This window comes from Myotis lucifugus, unplaced genomic scaffold (assembly GCF_000147115.1).
Source record: "Myotis lucifugus unplaced genomic scaffold, Myoluc2.0 scaffold_11, whole genome shotgun sequence".
Classification (NCBI taxonomy): domain Eukaryota; kingdom Metazoa; phylum Chordata; class Mammalia; order Chiroptera; family Vespertilionidae; genus Myotis; species Myotis lucifugus.
Genome location: NW_005871059.1, coordinates 13,662,229 through 13,669,524, shown reverse-complemented (window position 1 = coordinate 13,669,524; position 7,296 = coordinate 13,662,229).

Genomic DNA, 7,296 nt, shown 5'->3' with positions numbered 1-7,296 from the left:
TCAGAGCCATAAACCAAAAGCCAAAGCCATAAATCTCCAATGGAAGAATTTCTGGAATTTGGCCCTTTCCTATCCATTCCTTATGCCTAATGATAACACTGTGTGACTAAAACATTTCAATGGATCTTTGTTTCCTGAGGACAGCATATAAATTACTTAAAAACCTTGCAAAAACCTTAAAGATCTGAACACTGGTTCCTCAATTTGGCATTCCTTTCCTTCCTTCAAATTTACTGTCACTTCAGTCTTCAGACCTTTGATAATTTGTCCCATCGGTCTGGGCTTCTCTTCCCCCCCTTTCCCTACTTCACTAATTTACTCATCCCTCACTTAAAAAAATTATTTGTTGTTGTTGACAGTATTACAGATGTCTTCCATTTTCTCCCTTTTTGCCCCCCTCCACCCACCTCCCTACCCCAGGCCTTGCCCATACTATTGTCTGTGTCCACGAGTTATGCATATATGTTCTTTGGTTAATCTCTTCTTGCCCTCCCTCCCCCCACTGAGACTGGTTATTCTGTTCCATGCATCCATAACTCTGGCCCTATTATGTTCGTCAGCTTCATCCTTCACGTCTTAGTTTAGTTTTTCTATTCTGCTGAAGCCTTCATTAACCCCAAAATACGGGCCCCTTTTATGTGTAGGTATAGTTTCTCCTGTGGTAGCATGTATCATGCATCATAATTGCCTGGTTCCTTATCAATATTTCCCGTCTCTTAGAAGTACTGAATGGGACACCTATCTTAGAAACTAGCTGAGAGAACAAACCCAGGCTCCATGGTGGGCTGGGCAGGGATTCGGCAGTCTGATGCCGCATCACCATTTTGTATAGGTGGTCACTACCTGGAAGGTCTGCCTTCCTGCTGATAGCAGATTGTTTTAAAAATATCTCAGTGTTGCTGATACATGAAATTCTTTTTTTTCTTTTCTTTTTATGGTACCGCCAAGTTAATGTATTAAACATTTTCTCACTACAAAAACTCAACCACTTCACTCTGTGTTACATAACAAGGGGGTCACCTGTCTGCTTCTTATCTAACCTGGTCAGAGGTGTGGAATTTTTGCATTTTCCCCCAAGTAGAAATCTAAGTGAATCTTTTGAAATGGTCATTTTATTTTATTTTTTAAAACTATACATATTTCTTTAAAAATTTATTTTGAGAGAGAGAGAGAGAGAGAGGAAGGGAGGGAGGGAAAGAGAAAGAAGAGAGAGAGAGATATCGATTTAAGTGAAATGGTCATTTTAAGATAAACTCAACAGGAAAACAACCTACCAGGGTGAAACGGAAGAGGGAATTGAGAATAGAATTGTGTGTTTATAGTTAACAAGACTGATGGACATTGGAAAAATAAACTAAAATTATAGATAGCAAGCTGTGGAGTTTGGCTTGACTTCAAAGGGAGTTTTCATATACAGTATATATTTTTTAGCAATGTCTGCTGTTCAGGGTCAACAAGAAGAGTTTAAGCCTCTGATGAAGTAATAGCTGAGTCACATGGTATTGGTGGACTTTTGCTGACCATGATGAGTCTCTCAAGAGATAATGTCATCCAAATTGAGCTTTGTTAGAATCTTGCCTAGAACTAGATTGATTGATTTACTAGCTCACAAGGACAAGGGGATCTAACACCAGTGACAAGTGGAAATGGAATGATTTATTTATCCTGAACACCATGGACAAATGTGTATCTTGGCACATTTTGGTTTTTCCAAGGTGCTCTCTGTAAGCAGAATGAACAAGAAGCAATTTACTCCATGTGATAAGGAAATATCAAGGTGACAGTAATCATTTTTACTCCTTTTTCTTAAGAGAATTTTATAAGAAGAGTCTTTTCAGGCCCCCAAAAGCAAATTTTAGAATTAAGTTATACTGTCTTAAGAAATAATCATAAATGTTTCTGAAATTCTTTATGTTTTTGTTTACTGTGTTCTTTAGAGAGTAGTTTACACCATAGGGATGCTACTTAATAGAATAAATTCTATCATTTCATTAAGCAATCCAAGGAAATACATATAATTGTAAACTTTGAGAAAACAAGAAATAATGCCCAAAAGTAAAATGACATACAATTAAACTTCATTTTATTCCTTAAATTCTGTTCTTGCTTGTAAATTTTTAATAGTTTGTAAGAATTCTTCTTTTAAAAATTTCAAAGTCTCAAAACTACTAAGAAGGGATATTAGTTTAGTGGAAAATAGCCATATGGTTTCTGGGCAACACTGTACTAAAAGGAATAAGTTTAATTAGAAGCAGGAAAGATTTGGTTACATACAAGAGCCAACACAATATGCTCCAACCCAACAGTAAGTGTAACCAAGGGTTAAAGATTTCCAGGAGAGGACAGGGAGCAACTTTCTTGGAATATTTTATGTCCTAAATAGCCTGGATGGAGTCCGTTATCTCTTTCTAGACTAATCGCCTGGGAAAGAGGCATATGGTGGGATGTAACTCATAGGAGAGCTTAGGTAATAAAAAATGAAGCAAACTATGAGTGCAGACACAAACTTGTTTTACCCTAAAGTCCTGATGCTAAAATTTAATCTTTGTGATTTGAATCATGTCTTTAAATACAGCAGAAGTGTTTGCCAAGTTGTGGATAAAGCAATCCTTTGGTTAGTGCCTATAGGGGAGAGAGAGTGACTTGGAGTCCATGCTGCCCCCTCCTGTGCCCTGCATCCTGGCAAGGCTCCCCTCCTGATTCTAGGCCCTTGCCTCTGGAAGAGAAGGCAGCATTGAATCAGAGAGAGGGGGCCTCCTGGCACTAAGAGGCCTGGAAACAGACTGGAAACATGGAAATACTCCTGGAAGAGGAGCCAGCTTCCCGGTTATCAAGCTGTCTGGCCAGATCAAATGTGCATGTGGCACAGACAGAAAGCCATAATCACCCAGGACCTGGCATTCTTTCACATGCAACCTTTCTTTTGGCAATAGGACCTTTTTTGGGGAAGAGAGTGTGCTGATTTCAGCTTTAAGCTAACATTGGCATTCCCTCTCTAACAGTACAGAAAGCAGACCTGGTTCATTTTTGAGTGTGTAATAACCAAGAACTAAGACTAGGGGGAAAAAATCTGCCACAGATAGGATTAAAAGAAATTTTCAATCTACATTGAAATAATTCAGTTAAATTGACAAAATAAATGCAAATTTCCAACAGATAAAGAGGCAAGAATAGAATGAAACAATTCCCATTAGAAATTACAAGGAGCAAATTAAAAAATGGATAAATTCCTGAACTTTTTTGGTAATCAAAGAAATGCATATCTCATCATTTAATTAAACTCACAAAAATAAAAACATGCCCTGACCTTCAAAGGATGAAGTGCTAGTGCAGTAGATTTATTTAGATAATGCTGGTGGCATATTTTATTGAGTTGACTCTAAATTAGTCTCAAACGTATTTTGGCAAGAACCATAATTATCTTTAAACTGTACTCCACTACTAGGAATTTATACTAAGGTTCAATTTACCCTAAGATCATTCAAATTGAGGGAGAAAAATAACTTGCAGACTTATCAAAAAGAGAAAAAAATAATAAAATGAAAATGCTAACAGTAGGCATGTGGTTCTATAAAATTATATCAATTTAATGCAATGTTAACCATAATGATAACTAAATATATGTTACAACATACAAATGTTTCCAACAAATGTTAAGTGAAAAAAGGCAGCTTCAATATCATATATACATTATGACAATAATCATGTACAAAGGAAATGCATGCAGGGAAAAGCAAAAAGGCTCCAAAAAAAATAAAAGCAGTTGGTATGTAAAGAAAATGAAATTGTTTATTTTTAAACCTCTCAATAATGCCATTATAATAATTCCACCTCCTAGCCAAGAAGAATTGCTTGAATTGAAAGCTACTTAGGACATTTCAAATCACTACGGAACAAAGGAAAAAATATTGAACACTTCAAGGAGAAACCAGAAGAGTTTCCTCTATTTTACATACCCCTATCGGGAACAAACATCTTTTTAAATGCTGCCTTTTAAGGGAAAATAATTCTAAGCTCTTCTGTGTAAAACTATCTTTTTTTCCTAATTCTGCCTCAGTATTAGAATGATAATATTCAGATAAATAATAGAAAGAGTAATTACAGGGATTTTCACTATCCTAAAAGGGCAACTTCTTAAGTCATTTTTAATGTTTCCCAAGACATATTTTCCAGATAGTATTATTGTTATTATTATTACTAGAGGCCCGGTGCATGAAATTCGTGCACTAGGGGGTGGTGGGGGGGAGCCCCTCAACCCAGCCTATGCCCTCTCACAGTCTGGGAGCCCTGCAATCGATCACCCCAAAGAGGTAGGCCCCGCCCACCCAGCTGGGGCTTCTCAATAGATTGCCCCAAAGAGGTAGGCCCTGCCCTCCATAGAGGGAGGCCCCGCTCACCTGCCACAGCTCTGCAGCTGGGTAGCCTGGGCCTCCCTCTTTGGGGTGATCATGGAGCCCCCCCCCCCGATTGATTGGTCGCCCCGCTGGCTGGTGGCCTGGACCTCCCACTGCAGGGTGATCATGGGGCGATGGCCAGGCCCCCGACCAATTGCATCGCACCCGCCTTGGCTGGCCTGGTGCCAGTGGGTGTCATAGCATGGTCATCCGGAAGGTCGTCTGGATGGTCATTCTGCTGTTCAATTGTTTGGTCGATTTGCATATTATGCTTTTATTATTATAGATTATTATTAGTAGTATTGTAATTACAAAAGCTGGGACATGTAGTGATGATTTGCTTAAGGCTGATTTACTTGCTTTAAGTCTTTTCAGATTTTAGTACCCTTAGATGTATTTGCCAAACTAATAATATTTCAAATGCTACTTGCAGTTATTATTTTTAAGAGCTTCCACATGATCTCTCTCATTTGATCCCCATCCTCTCTCATCAGCTAAGTGAGATGGGCGGCATTGTGCTACTCAATGCAATATGCAGGTGAGCCCCAGGAGATCAAATAACAAGTGTAAGGTCACATGGTCACATGACCCACCAGTGAGGCATAGTTTCCATACTGACTTACTTTCATATGTAAGACAGTAGTTTCCATACTGACTTACTTTCAGTGCAGAGCTAGGTGCAGAACCCAGTCTTTGTCCTGGGTAGCATGTCATCCCCGCCATCACATTCTAAGTATGCAGAACAAAAGAAAAGGGCATTTTCTTATTTCTTCTTTAGTAGTCAAATCTTTCATTTTATGCAGTGAGTGCTTCCTCAATGATTACATGACTTAAAATTTGGTGCAGAATAAGGACGATTGTGGGTGATAAGCTTAGAAATCAGCAGACATCCCCCAGAGACTCTAACATATTATGTCAAGAGCAGAAAACGGGGAAGAGGGCAATTTGAAGCAATATTACTTTATTCCCCGTAGCCTTCGTAAAAAAAAAACATTTTTACTATGTAAATTGAAAGAAACCAGAAATCTATAAAGCCTGATTTAAGTATATATTTTACAGCCTCTTCTTAAGAAAGATCAGATAAACGCAAGACAATATGAAAGTAAGTCAGTATGGAAACTATTCCTCAGCTGACCACTTCACCACGAGCTTCCTGGGCTTCAAAGGCACAGCTCAATTTTGAGATGAAATCAAAGGTCAAGGCACACCTCCGTGGACGGTGGGAGCTACCGGATGGAAGTATGGCAACTGAAACACAACAAGCGCTGGGAGGCACACTCCCTCCCAGAACGGTGTGAAGTCAGTTTAATTAAAAGAGCCTTCTATTATTGTCTTTGGTGATTTGTTGAAGAGGAAGGAAAGGAAGTAACCTTATATTTAATCATGTCAAAGACTGCATGTTAATCTTGCTATTAGGAGGGACATGGTAATAACTTCTCCAAGTGGGACGGCTCCTTCCAGAGGCCCAGCTTCATTAAGCCTTAAAAAAAAAAGCACACGCTACCCTGGCTTCAGCCGTTGGCTGCTGACTCAGCGCCTTTTGAGCTGTCTTGACTTGAAAGACAGAGCAGTCTGAGGAAATCCTCACTCAGCCAAATCTATTCCATATGAGAGGGCGATCTTAATGAAAATCAGGCGTGTCTCTGGAATGCATGAGATTTACAGCCAGCATGGGCTGGCGAGTTTCCTCACTCTCTCCTTTTCATGTTAAAAAACAATTTGCATGAAGAAAATTTCAATTTGAACTAACAAAGGCAAAGACAAAAAGAAGGCACATAACTCTATAACATGTATGTAAGGCCCTGGGAGTAGATAGGAAAATAGTTGTTTCTTTTAAAAGATAGATTAAAAATATTTTAAATTGATTTTTAGAGAGAGAGAAAGGGAGAGGGAGAGAAAGAAACATAGATGTGAGAGTAAGACTGGCTGCCTCCTGCATGTCCCCTATGGAGGATCAAACCACAACCTGGGTATGTGCCCTGACTGGGAACCTGCAACCTTTTGGTGCACGGGATCACGACCAACCAACTGAGCCACACTGGCCAGGGCAAACATGTTACATTTAAGGAGTGCTCGGAGCTTAGAGAATAAATGGACACAGGGCAGGACAAAATAATTGACAGAAAGAAGTAGAAGCAAGGTGCTGTGAGAGCATAATTATTGTGTGTTTTCCATTTTCTTGTAGGAGCCTTGCTCTGTGGTGATGGAATGGTTTCATGGTGTGAAACCATCTTTATGATGGTACCTGACTTTCTACCAATAGGATTGAGTTGTAAATACTCATATTCTACAAGTGAGTCTACTGGTGGGTTTTCTCCAAACCCACAGCTAATACAGTAATATAATCTTGAAAAATTCAACCAATATAGACAAAGCTAAAGTCCTTCTTGACTACTCTCTCCCACCTCATCACCTCTCAAATGTAATGTCTTGACAGTGGTAAGTACCACTTCAGTTTGATGTACATACTTCTAGATTTTTTTAGTATTTGCATTTATATACACACAAGCATGTGATACACAGACATGGAGAGAGAAATATAAAGTCTTAAAAGTATAACTATGATAATGCTAGATACATATTCATTTTTAACTGCTTTCCTGACTTAATATACCTTTGGGATATGTCAGTACGTAAGGATTTCATTTTTGAAAATATTTTTTTATTGATTTCAGAAAGGAAGGGAGAGGGAGAGAGAGATAGAAACATCAATGATGAGAGAGAATCATTGATCGGCTGCCTCCTGCACACCCTCTACTGGGGATCGAGCCCGAAACCCAGGCATGTGCCTTTGACTAGAATCGAACTCTGGACCCTTCCTTCAGTCCATAGGCCAACACTCTATCCAAACCGGCTTGGGCAGGATATAATTTTTAATGAGATTCCATCATATGAATATATC